This window comes from Mixophyes fleayi, unplaced genomic scaffold, assembly GCF_038048845.1.
Source record: "Mixophyes fleayi isolate aMixFle1 unplaced genomic scaffold, aMixFle1.hap1 Scaffold_3728, whole genome shotgun sequence".
In the NCBI taxonomy this organism is placed as follows: Eukaryota; Metazoa; Chordata; class Amphibia; order Anura; family Limnodynastidae; genus Mixophyes; species Mixophyes fleayi.
In genome coordinates this window covers 12,281-22,766 of record NW_027447715.1, presented here as the reverse complement: position 1 = coordinate 22,766, position 10,486 = coordinate 12,281, and the positions used below count along the sequence as shown (strand labels likewise).

The following is a 10,486-nucleotide window of genomic DNA, read 5'->3' as shown; positions in this document are numbered from 1 at the left end:
CATTTGATGTCATAAAGATGTAAACCTCACAAAGCAATTCTGTCACTGGTCAGTTTGCTTGACAGACATCTGACTTTAAGGTACTAGCCAATGGAAACATGGTGACATGTAAATATGAAAGCACATTAGGACAAAATATGCAATAAGATAGAGGCAAAGGGAGATGGCTGCTGGGAATGTATTTCATTTATCCCAGAAAATCTTTAAATCTAAGTATTAATACTACGTTGATGTACTTTTGAAATTGGAGAGCTACTTTTTACTAAAAGTACATCTCCCTTATATAATTAAGTATAATGCAGACCTGCTCAAAAACTTAGTATAATTAAAGAAGTCTTATGCCATAAATGATGATGATGAGAGCTGCTTATGTGAATGTCTATAGTGGTTTTCTCTACCAGTGTCACTGTATTAGACAACTGTTATCAAACTTAGCAATAATGATGCATTAATCTGCCAATCAAGTGTGAAAGCTGGCTATGTGTATAGGCATAGTAAACACATATCATCATCATCCTCATTATCATTTATTTATATAGTGTCACTAATAGCGCAGCGCTGTACAGAGAACCCATTCACATCAGTCCCTACCCTATTGGAGCTTACAGTCTAAATTCCCTAATATAGACACACACTCACACACAGACAGAGAGGGAGAGACTAGGGTCAATTTTGATAGCAGCCAATTAACCTAACAGTATGTTTTTTGGAGTGTGGGAGGAAACCCACGCAAACACAGGGAGAACATACAAACTTCACACAGATAAGGCCATTGTTGATATAAGTACTGGCTCTGCTTACCATTGTCCAGTCTAGTACATAACTGTATTAATGCTGTGAACAGTGTCGGACTGGGACATGAAGGGCCCACAGGTGGACTGCAATGGTAGGGGCCCACCAGAGGGGGTGTGTCCAGCCACCATAGAGGCGGGACCAAACACTTGAGGGGAGTGGTCAGCCCATGAAGGGCATGGCTAGTGGCATAGTGTAGTTAGTATATAAAGAATGCAGTTTATATAAAGAGTGCATAGTCTAGGCCCCACCCCTTAGATCGAGACACAGTCTTGCCCCACTAGAATCAGAACAGTTGGCAGACTGTCCTGCTCTCTCCTACCTGTTCTTGCAGCGTTCACTACCTGCTGCTGCTGATGTCTTAAGCTCAGTTGCTGTCTGGACCCTGGAATGTTGGGGTCCTGTTTTGAAAAAGGGATATGCACACTCTAGCCCCCTTCCCCAACTAGTCACAATGTTAAGTCAATAGCTCTCATGTTTAAAGGGTGCGTGTGAGTGTGAAAAGCAGAAGGCCACTCCCCTACAGTAAAACACTTGCATTGTTGCATACACCATCAACAGAAGTGTACACTGCCTGCTCAAAGAAGTGTGACATATCTCCCGGCAGGCAGTACAGAAGTCCTGAGTTTCAAGGACAGTGCCCTAAAATCACTGCATACATAGTGGAAGGTGTGTAGTTGTTATAATGAAACAGACAAATATGAAAAAATAATGTTTCCAAGAAAGACAAAAATTTAAAACACACACAAAACACATATACAAGCAGAGGGGCACCTTGTCTCAGAATAGTTACAATTAACCTGTGTATCCGCATACTATTATTACCGTTATTGAGAAGAATATACTGTGCCACCCCCAACCTTGGCTCCATGGGAATTACCTTTGCTGCAGATCAGGGGTTGGCTAAAATCTGGTCAAGCCCAGGTGTGCCAATTGTGCATTTAGATAGAGAGATTTTATATTATATAGATATTATTAATCAAAATGGAACCAACAAATAAACGTTTACACAGTAGTGCCCCAGTTCAATTTATGCCACATTGTTCAATTTATGCCACAAATCATATTATGACATACAGTAATGCGCCCAAATCATATTATGACATACAGTAGTGCCCCAGTTCAATTTATGCCACAAATCATATTATGCCACACAATAATGTCTCCAAATCATATTATGCCCTAAATTAGGCCCCCAAACAATATTATGCCACAGAGTACTGCACCAATTCATATAATGCCAAGAACAGGCTACCCCCCCCCCCCCCCCAGGTAAAAAGGGAACATTGTCAAGTTTGAAAAAAACAAATAAACAAAAAATTACAATAAAATAAAGTAAATTTGACTTACCTCTGCTTCATCTCCTCTCTGTGGTTGCTGGGCAGGGTCCTCTCAGCTCCTGTACGCTGGCAGTATCGCAAGGTCATGACGTGTGCGATTCTTGAAGGTGCAGGTGATTTGCGCTAAGCAAATTTTGGACTTGGGTGGATTCCACCTACATAGAAAAGGACAGGGGCAGGACTTAAAGTGGCCATGGAAAAAAAGCCTGAAAATTACATCATGTTGAAAGGCCAAATAGATGTTAATCGAGGCACAGTATGTGTGTGCGCCTACTGTATGTACCTGAGTATGTGTGTCCTTTACTTGTCGCTTTCCTGACCTGTGGCTGCTGGTGTCTTTAGCTTAGTTGCTGCTTGCCTGGATCCTGCAATGTTGGGAGTCCTAACTGGGGAAAAAATGAGTACATGACATTTAGAAAACTCCAAACAGCCCCGGCGTTAAATCAATAGTACACACGTTTAATAATAATTAGACCTCCCTCCAGCCCCAACATTAAAATAATAGTATTCACTTTTGATAAATAGATCTATTTCCCTTCAACCAACCCCGACATTAAATTAATAGTATGTGCATTTAATAAATAAACCTATTTCCCTACCTCCAAACAGGCCTAGCAATAAATAGCATTTAAGTTTAATAAATATAACCTTTTTACCATAAACATCCCTGGCAATAAATAATTCACATTTAATAAATAGCCCTCCTGCCCAAACTTAACCCCATATTCAATTAATAGCTCCAGACTACCCCAGCATTAAAGGTCTCGCCACCTCATCTTAAATTAATAGGCCCCACTATTACCGGTAAATTAAATTGACCCGCCATCACCCCACAAATAAAATTTCACACATTAGCCACCACCTACCTACACCCACATTATATTACACAAGCCCCCACCCCTCAACCCCATGTCACTTATAACAAGCCCCCTGCCCTCACCCCCATTTCACTTATAACAGCCCCCCTGCCCTCAAACCCATTTCACTTATAACAAGCCCCCCTCTCCTCAACCCCATTTCACTTATAACAAGCCCCCCTTCCCTCAACCCCATTTCACTTAAAACAAGCCCCCCTGCCCTCACCCCCATTTCACTTATAACAGCCCCCCTGCCCTCACCCCCATTTCACTTATAACAGCCCCCCTGCCCTCACTCCCATTTAACTTTCAACAGCCCCCCTGCCCTCACCCCCATTTCACTTATAACAAGCCCCCCTCCCCTCAACCCCATTTCACATATAGAAGCCCCCCTGCCCTCACCCCCAATTTTACATATAACAGCCCCCCGTCCTCACCGCCCATTTCACTTATAACAAGACCTCCCTGTCCTCATACCCCATTACATTGCCACAAGCCCTATTGCCCACACATAACACACACACACATTCATTTCTCATACAAACAGACACTAATACATTTAACATACATACTGACTCCCCACCCTCTCTCATACACACATTTCTCATACAGACAGCCACACAAAAACACACACTAATACAGTTATCATAGACACTGACACACATTCTCTCTCATTCATACATACACACACACACGCTAATACATTTATCATAGACACTGAAACACATTCTCCCTCATACATACAAACACACACACATACATTAATCATACACACTGACTCACCTCCTTCTCTCATACACACACACTAATACATTTACCATACATACTGACACACACACAAGCTAATACATTTATCATACACACTGACACACATTTTCTCTCACACACACACTAATACATTTATCAAACACACTGACACACATTTTCTCTCACACACACACACTAATACATTTATCACACACACTGACACACATTTTCTCTCTCACACACACACACACTAATACATTTATCATACACACTGACACACATTTTCTCTCACACACACAAATACATTTATCACACACACTGACACACACACTAATACATTTATCATACACACTGACACACATTTTCTCTCACACACACACAAATACATTTATCACACACACTGACACACATACTAATACATTTATCACACACACTGACACACATTTTCTCTCACACACATACACTAATACATTTATCACACACACTGACACACATTTTCTCTCACACACACACTAATATATTTATCACACACACTGACACACATTCTCTCACACACACACTAATACATTTATCACACACACTGACACACATTCTCTCACACACACACTAATACATTTATCACAAACACTGACACACATTCTCTCACACACACACTAATACATTTATCACACACACTGACACACATTCTCTCACACAAACACTAATACATTTATCACACACACTGACACACATTTTCTCTCACAAAACACACTAATACATTTATCACACACACTGACACACATTTTCTCTCACAAAACACACTAATACATTTATCACACACACTGACACACATTTTCTCTCACACACACTAATACATTTATCACACACACACAAATACATTTATCACACACACTGACACACATTTTCTCTCACACACATACACTAATACATTTATCACACACTGGCACACATTTTCTCTCACACACACACTAATACATTTATCACACACACTGACACACATTTTCTCTCACAAAACACACTAATACATTTATCACACACACTGACACACATTCTCTCACACACACACTAATACATTTATCACACACACTGACACACATTCTCTCACACACACACACACTAATACATTTATCACACACACTGACACACATTTTCTCTCACACACACACTAATACATTTATCACACACACTGACACACATTTTCTCTCACACACACACTAATACATTTATCACACACACTGACACACATTTTCTCTCATACATATACACACATACACACACACACTAATACATTTATCACACACACTGACACACATTTTCTCTCACACACACACTAATACATTTATCACACACACTGACACACATTTTCTCTCACACACACTAATACATTTATCACACACACTGACACACATTCTCTCACACACACACAAATACATTTATCACACACACTGACACACATTTTCTCTCACACACACACACTAATACATTTATCACACACACTGACACACATTTTCTCTCACACACACACACACTAATACATTTATCACACACACTGACACACATTTTCTCTCACACACACACTAATACATTTATCACACACACTGACACACATTCTCTCACACACACTAATACATTTATCACACACACTGACACACATTTTCTCTCACACACACACACTAATACATTTATCACACACACTGACACACATTTTCTCTCACACACACACACACTAATACATTTATCACACACACTGGCACACATTTTCTCTCACACACACACACACTAATACATTTATCACACACACTGACACACATTTTCTCTCACACACACACTAATACATTTATCACACACACTGACACACATTCTCTCACACACACTAATACATTTATCACACACACTGACACACATTTTCTCTCACACACACACTAATACATTTATCACACACACTGACACACATTTTCTCTCATACATATACACACATACACACACATACACACACTAATACATTTTCACACACACACATCTCACCTTTCCTGCTTTGCTTCCTCCATGGCAGTGTGGGTAGGGGGCGTGTCTGCTCTGAGTGACTGTGTCAGCCAATCACAGCACAGCAGAGGGGGTGATGGGAGACAGTGAGCAGTTCCTGCCTGAGCAGGAAGCTCCTCCTCTTTACCAGCAGCACAGGCTGCTCCTACACTGACCTCTCCGTGGGGGCCTGGTGATCACATTGTGGGGGGCGGGGCCATCGGACAGTGGGGCCTACCGGGTATTTCCCTGGGACTCCGCTAGGCCAGTCCAACACTGGCTGTGAAATATTATTACTTTGAATGCCTTAAATATGCAAGAGCGCATTTGGGTAAGTTTATGCTAATAAAAGATATATGCACTTTTCTTGCCTACCCATACTATTTAATAACCACCAAAAATTAAGCAATATGTAAGCACTGCTTCCAGTTGAAATCAGTCTGTCTGTCTGTCTATCTATCTGTCTATCTATCTTTCTATCTTTCTATCTATCTATCTATCGGTCTGTCTATCTTTAAAACTGAAAGACATCCATTAAACATACACAATGACAGCATATTTAGTGTGTAATTGATGCTAAAACACAATTCTCACTCTCCTAATATAGCTGATTTTTGACAATGAACTGCATTTTTCATGTGAAGCATTTGATGTCATAAAGATGTAAACCTCACAAAGCAATTCTGTCACTGGTCAGTTTGCTTGACAGACATCTGACTTTAAGGTACTAGCCAATGGAAACATGGTGACATGTAAATATGAAAGCACATTAGGACAAAATATGCAATAAGATAGAGGCAAAGGGAGATGGCTGCTGGGAATGTATTTCATTTATCCCAGAAAATCTTTAAATCTAAGTATTAATACTACGTTGATGTACTTTTGAAATTGGAGAGCTACTTTTTACTAAAAGTACATCTCCCTTATATAATTAAGTATAATGCAGACCTGCTCAAAAACTTAGTATAATTAAAGAAGTCTTATGCCATAAATGATGATGATGAGAGCTGCTTATGTGAATGTCTATAGTGGTTTTCTCTACCAGTGTCACTGTATTAGACAACTGTTATCAAACTTAGCAATAATGATGCATTAATCTGCCAATCAAGTGTGAAAGCTGGCTATGTGTATAGGCATAGTAAACACATATCATCATCATCCTCATTATCATTTATTTATATAGTGTCACTAATAGCGCAGCGCTGTACAGAGAACCCATTCACATCAGTCCCTACCCTATTGGAGCTTACAGTCTAAATTCCCTAATATAGACACACACTCACACACAGACAGAGAGGGAGAGACTAGGGTCAATTTTGATAGCAGCCAATTAACCTAACAGTATGTTTTTTGGAGTGTGGGAGGAAACCACAGCACCCGGAGGAAACCCACGCAAACACAGGGAGAACATACAAACTTCACACAGATAAGGCCATTGTTGATATAAGTACTGGCTCTGCTTACCATTGTCCAGTCTAGTACATAACTGTATTAATGCTGTGAAATATTATTACTTTGAATGCCTTAAATATGCAAGAGCGCATTTGGGTAAGTTTATGCTAATAAAAGATATATGCACTTTTCTTGCCTACCCATACTATTTAATAACCACCAAAAATTAAGCAATATGTAAGCACTGCTTCCAGTTGAAATCAGTCTGTCTGTCTGTCTATCTATCTATCTATCTATCTTTCTATCTTTCTATCTATCTATCTATCTATCTATCTATCTATCCGTCTGTCTATCTTTAAAACTGAAAGACATCCATTAAACATACACAATGACAGCATATTTAGTGTGTAATTGATGCTAAAACACAATTCTCACTCTCCTAATATAGCTGATTTTTGACAATGAACTGCATTTTTCATGTGAAGCATTTGATGTCATAAAGATGTAAACCTCACAAAGCAATTCTGTCACTGGTCAGTTTGCTTGACAGACATCTGACTTTAAGGTACTAGCCAATGGAAACATGGTGACATGTAAATATGAAAGCACATTAGGACAAAATATGCAATAAGATAGAGGCAAAGGGAGATGGCTGCTGGGAATGTATTTCATTTATCCCAGAAAATCTTTAAATCTAAGTATTAATACTACGTTGATGTACTTTTGAAATTGGAGAGCTACTTTTTACTAAAAGTACATCTCCCTTATATAATTAAGTATAATGCAGACCTGCTCAAAAACTTAGTATAATTAAAGAAGTCTTATGCCATAAATGATGATGATGAGAGCTGCTTATGTGAATGTCTATAGTGGTTTTCTCTACCAGTGTCACTGTATTAGACAACTGTTATCAAACTTAGCAATAATGATGCATTAATCTGCCAATCAAGTGTGAAAGCTGGCTATGTGTATAGGCATAGTAAACACATATCATCATCATCCTCATTATCATTTATTTATATAGTGTCACTAATAGCGCAGCGCTGTACAGAGAACCCATTCACATCAGTCCCTACCCTATTGGAGCTTACAGTCTAAATTCCCTAATATAGACACACACTCACACACAGACAGAGAGGGAGAGACTAGGGTCAATTTTGATAGCAGCCAATTAACCTAACAGTATGTTTTTTGGAGTGTGGGAGGAAACCCACGCAAACACAGGGAGAACATACAAACTTCACACAGATAAGGCCATTGTTGATATAAGTACTGGCTCTGCTTACCATTGTCCAGTCTAGTACATAACTGTATTAATGCTGTGAAATATTATTACTTTGAATGCCTTAAATATGCAAGAGCGCATTTGGGTAAGTTTATGCTAATAAAAGATATATGCACTTTTCTTGCCTACCCATACTATTTAATAACCACCAAAAATTAAGCAATATGTAAGCACTGCTTCCAGTTGAAATCAGTCTGTCTGTCTGTCTATCTATCTTTCTATCTATCTATCTTTCTATCTTTCTATCTATCTATCCGTCTGTCTATCTTTAAAACTGAAAGACATCCATTAAACATACACAATGACAGCATATTTAGTGTGTAATTGATGCTAAAACACAATTCTCACTCTCCTAATATAGCTGATTTTTGACAATGAACTGCATTTTTCATGTGAAGCATTTGATGTCATAAAGATGTAAACCTCACGAAGCAATTCTGTCACTGGTCAGTTTGCTTGACAGACATCTGACTTTAAGGTACTAGCCAATGGAAACATGGTGACATGTAAATATGAAAGCACATTAGGACAAAATATGCAATAAGATAGAGGCAAAGGGAGATGGCTGCTGGGAATGTATTTCATTTATCCCAGAAAATCTTTAAATCTAAGTATTAATACTACGTTGATGTACTTTTGAAATTGGAGAGCTACTTTTTACTAAAAGTACATCTCCCTTATATAATTAAGTATAATGCAGACCTGCTCAAAAACTTAGTATAATTAAAGAAGTCTTATGCCATAAATGATGATGATGAGAGCTGCTTATGTGAATGTCTATAGTGGTTTTCTCTACCAGTGTCACTGTATTAGACAACTGTTATCAAACTTAGCAATAATGATGCATTAATCTGCCAATCAAGTGTGAAAGCTGGCTATGTGTATAGGCATAGTAAACACATATCATCATCATCCTCATTATCATTTATTTATATAGTGTCACTAATAGCGCAGCGCTGTACAGAGAACCCATTCACATCAGTCCCTACCCTATTGGAGCTTACAGTCTAAATTCCCTAATATAGACACACACTCACACACAGACAGAGAGGGAGAGACTAGGGTCAATTTTGATAGCAGCCAATTAACCTAACAGTATGTTTTTTGGAGTGTGGGAGGAAACCCACGCAAACACAGGGAGAACATACAAACTTCACACAGATAAGGCCATTGTTGATATAAGTACTGGCTCTGCTTACCATTGTCCAGTCTAGTACATAACTGTATTAATGCTGTGAAATATTATTACTTTGAATGCCTTAAATATGCAAGAGCGCATTTGGGTAAGTTTATGCTAATAAAAGATATATGCACTTTTCTTGCCTACCCATACTATTTAATAACCACCAAAAATTAAGCAATATGTAAGCACTGCTTCCAGTTGAAATCAGTCTGTCTATCTATCTATCTATCTTTCTATCTATCTATCTTTCTTTCTATCTTTCTATCTATCTATCTATCTATCGGTCTGTCTATCTTTAAAACTGAAAGACATCCATTAAACATACACAATGACAGCATATTTAGTGTGTAATTGATGCTAAAACACAATTCTCACTCTCCTAATATAGCTGATTTTTGACAATGAACTGCATTTTTCATGTGAAGCATTTGATGTCATAAAGATGTAAACCTCACAAAGCAATTCTGTCACTGGTCAGTTTGCTTGACAGACATCTGACTTTAAGGTACTAGCCAATGGAAACATGGTGACATGTAAATATGAAAGCACATTAGGACAAAATATGCAATAAGATAGAGGCAAAGGGAGATGGCTGCTGGGAATGTATTTCATTTATCCCAGAAAATCTTTAAATCTAAGTATTAATACTACGTTGATGTACTTTTGAAATTGGAGAGCTACTTTTTACTAAAAGTACATCTCCCTTATATAATTAAGTATAATGCAGACCTGCTCAAAAACTTAGTATAATTAAAGAAGTCTTATGCAATAAATGATGATGATGAGAGCTGCTTATGTGAATGTCTATAGTGGTTTTCTCTACCAGTGTCATTGTATTAGACAACTGTTATCAAACTTAGCAATAATG

At 38.4% G+C, this 10,486-nt stretch overlaps 1 long non-coding RNA gene across 1 annotated transcript; it reads right to left on the bottom strand.

Annotated features, from left to right (window-relative positions):
- Positions 1 to 2,148: 2,148 nt before the first annotated feature.
- Positions 2,149 to 5,805, bottom strand: LOC142132787 (uncharacterized). Its single transcript, XR_012686667.1, has 3 exons — positions 5,762 to 5,805; positions 2,416 to 2,518; positions 2,149 to 2,287 (listed from the first exon to the last, which is right to left on the bottom strand). It is a non-coding gene; the product is annotated as an uncharacterized LOC142132787 (long non-coding RNA).
- Positions 5,806 to 10,486: the final 4,681 nt, after the last annotated feature.